The sequence below is a fragment of the Octopus bimaculoides genome, chromosome 3 (genome assembly GCF_001194135.2).
Source record: "Octopus bimaculoides isolate UCB-OBI-ISO-001 chromosome 3, ASM119413v2, whole genome shotgun sequence".
NCBI lineage: Eukaryota > Metazoa > Mollusca > Cephalopoda > Octopoda > Octopodidae > Octopus > Octopus bimaculoides.
In genome coordinates, this window is record NC_068983.1 from 64,699,808 (window position 1) to 64,703,814 (window position 4,007).

Sequence of the window (4,007 nt, forward strand, 5' to 3'; positions counted from 1 at the left end):
AGATACTATCCCTTAGTGGGTTGTACCCCAACCCCTAACTCTCTCACGTTATATATATATATATATATATATATATATATATAAACAATATATGAGTATATGCATATATATGTACATGTATGTACATACCTTCATCTACATGTACATCTAGATATATATCCGGGTACATGACGTTGCAAAAAACATCGACAAAATGATAAACAAGGTACAAAAAACACGCAGGCCACATAGAGAACATATCCTTCATCAGCTGCCATCATTAAAACACTGGCATTTCGAAGAGTTAGGGCAGGATGCATCGTTAAAATATATATACATAGCCACACATATATATTTATGTAATATATGCATGTATATGCAGATATATATGTACATTTTATATATTTTATATATCGGGCATTCGTCGTGACAAGACGTAATTTTCATAGCTCCGGCCAGTCAGTAGCCAAAGAAACAGATTTCAACTCAAACCAGCAGTAACTTTCCTTGTTTTTAGTCTCAGAACTCTAGATTTCTACTATTCTACTATTTTACTATGATCAGACGATAAATTTACACAAATTTATATACAACCTGGAGAAACAAATATAAACCAAAACTAAACCCAAGATTAGTTCTAAAACTAGTTCCCTGAGCATAATTACTTTCTCTTGATTTGTATTAAACACACCGCTCATTCTGATTTATACTAAATACACTGAACTCTCTCTCACACAAGCAGATATAGCTACGCATTTCCGAATATATCGGCACAAACTTTAAAACGGTGCATTCACTACTATACATCAAGTCACCAATAACTAACGTATAGTTTATAATACTGTGCCACTTGTATATGGCCAATAATACTTTAAAACGCCACTGGGTAGGAAACAAAATCAGCAATGATAAACGCTTAGTACACTCACCATAATGATTGTGTAAAGGCTAATGTCTACGGTAAAATCGCTGAAAAATTAGCGTCACAATCCTTTTACAGATCTGTAAAACAGATCGAAAACAAAGTAAAAAAAATCACAAGGTCATTTCATACTTTACTTACGCACATGGCATCACTAGAAGCTATACTTGCCAATGGATGTAGTGCATCAACTGACCCAACTCCAACAGGTCAGGAGTCACTTCAACGACCCGCTAGCCAGCAACAAACAACATCCTCATTGATATCACTTTCTGACCTAATTCCACCCAATACTACCTTGGCAAGCCGGGGCTCACTACCACAACAACAACAGCTTGCTATTGCTACTACAGTGGAAGCACCTTGTTTCGCACCACTATCTGATCTGATTCCACCCAGGCCTACTGTTGCAAATCAAATTTCATTGCCACCAACACCACCACCACCACCACCACAACAACAACAACAACAACAACAACAACAACAACAACAACAACAACAACAATAGGACCACTGATAAACAAGCCTGCCAGTACAGAAAAAAACACTACTATGCCCACTTCAAAAAACCCTGTCGTTACCATTGTCAAGGTAACTGTAGATTTAGCGGCACCATTAAGGGACGCTGTGCTTTTTTGCATCCTAACTTATACTGTAGACTTGGTAAGGGCACCTGTCTATATGGCATAACGGGAAAAAACTGCCCTCACCTCAACCCCAAATACTGTCCTATATACAGAGTCCATGGACTGATCCTAAATATGGATGCACAAGTGTGGAAATGAACGAGTTTCCTGCTAAAAAAATACACAAGTGCCTACGTTGAGACTACACAAATGCATAGTAAGGACTAAATAAACGGATTGAGAAATAAATATGCAAGAAAGAGGAGCAAACGACTGGAATAGAAACAAAGAAATGTGGCAAAGATAGAGAAACAAGTGTAAATTATATATTCTAAAAAGTAGAAATTCTAGAACACTAATAAGTTGCAATGACGTCACACTACATATTTAATAACTGACAAAAAAACCCCGGGCACAGTTAGAGTGGAATAAGAGTATTTGCGTGTTAACAACGATCACAGGAATAAAAACCGAGAGAGATAGCTTTTTGCATTCAGTTTTGATCAACCGGGTTATGCAGTCAAGTATAATATAATTCAATAGAAAGAATGCGGGCTCACTAAATCATGAAGAAGGAATCATAATCATATAGAGAGAATATTTGAATATCGCTCACAATTTACTGAAACTGCAGAATTACAGAACTAGAAAACGCAATGTATGCAGAAAATTTCAAGAAGTATAAAAACCACCATATCCATGAGTTGAAGACAAAAGAGAAACTAAATAGCACCTAGAATTATTCTCGAAAATGACCGCCGGGAGAAACCTTTTAGTGATTGTTTGTGCTGCTACATAAATATTACTCAAGTAATAACTTATCTTCTTAGAAACGAAGTCATATTTAGGAATACAATCATGATATAGCGCTTGTTTTGTCTGCATAAAGGAGTGGACAATTAATCCTAAAATGCCTTTGGTCATAGGACTGGCCAATCAGGGCAATAACAATAACATGTAAGTAAAAGCTGATAACGATAAGTATATGACACATTATATAGGTTTGAGACATTTTGGATTTTACACATACATTCAACAATATTTCACACATTCATCAATATTTCACACACATACAAACGGCAAATAGTCAGAAAAACGTGTATATGTATTATGTACCAGTAGGCTCATGAACACATGAGTGTAACTAATCTGAGGATCGTGAAAGTTGAGAAGAGTAAAATGTACATGCAGGAAATATTTTAGCTTATGCTGAATATTGGCAAGTTAAGGAATGCTAGCGATTACTCATGTTACAAGAAAGCACTGAGAAATCTTTTTCAATCACATACTATTATCTTAATAAATATAGGATACATTGCTTAACGCAACAGATTTTAAACTACCGCTGAAAATAAGATGGAATTTACAAAGCTAAAACTCAATAGCAGTACATAACCACAGAAGACCTGGTGTTAAAAACAGGTGTGAAATATTTATTTCCATTTTTAAATAAGTTTAGATCTTATACGATACTAAATCATAGAATGCTAAAACAACAAAACAGCTAATTTAAATTATTTATCTTTAAGACGACAGGCGTTTACATAGATTTTTTGTAACTGTAAAATTTTTGAAGTGTTATCCAAAAAAACGAGTCAATTCTCGCTGCGGAAGAATTGATTAGAATATAATCCAAATGGAGCAGAAGGCCATTCATGAGTGTACATATAACAAAAGCAAAACAGCAATTGATTCTCTTCATTTATTCATGATGTAACAAAAGATGAATGAAAATAGAGCGTGTATTGTTGCTGTTATTCTTTACTTGTAAGTCTTTATTAATTTGTTTGCTTTTTATACTTTTTTTTTTGCAATGCTGTATCGAAGCACACATTCAGATAGACTGAAATTTAAGCAGTACTTTAATCTGATTAGCGAATTAAATCCAACAATTTTTTATCTCTTAGCTCTAGTGACATTATCATATACGCTTAAGTGTACAAACACATATTACGCACATATGCACTAATTACATATGCATATATATTTGACACATACGCACACACGTATATATATGAGCATGTCAGTGTATGGCGAATAATTGTATAATTAAATATCACGAGAGACAATGTAGAGTAATCAACCCAAAATGACTAGGCTATTGAAGGCAACTGAAAGCGTGCAACGTATTTGTACTTCCATCTGCTCCACGGAAGAAAATAAATACTAGTCAGTTGCAGATGCGAAACTTTTATTCTAAAAACATGTATTTCTAAACGTGAGCACGCACACGCACACGCACACATTTACACATATTTATATATAATTCGTTATTTGGAATTAGGATTCGAAGTAAATATTTAGCTCTACACAAGATCGAAGGATGTCTGTGAACCCTGAAGACGTGACAAATGTTTTAATATTGTACCAAGGAAATCCTTTGAATTTCTGAAGTCATTCCGAAAGCTTATTCTTACTTGCGAGAACTATATATTGTTGACAGGTCTCTCTCTCTCTCTCTCTCTCTGTGTGTGTGTGTA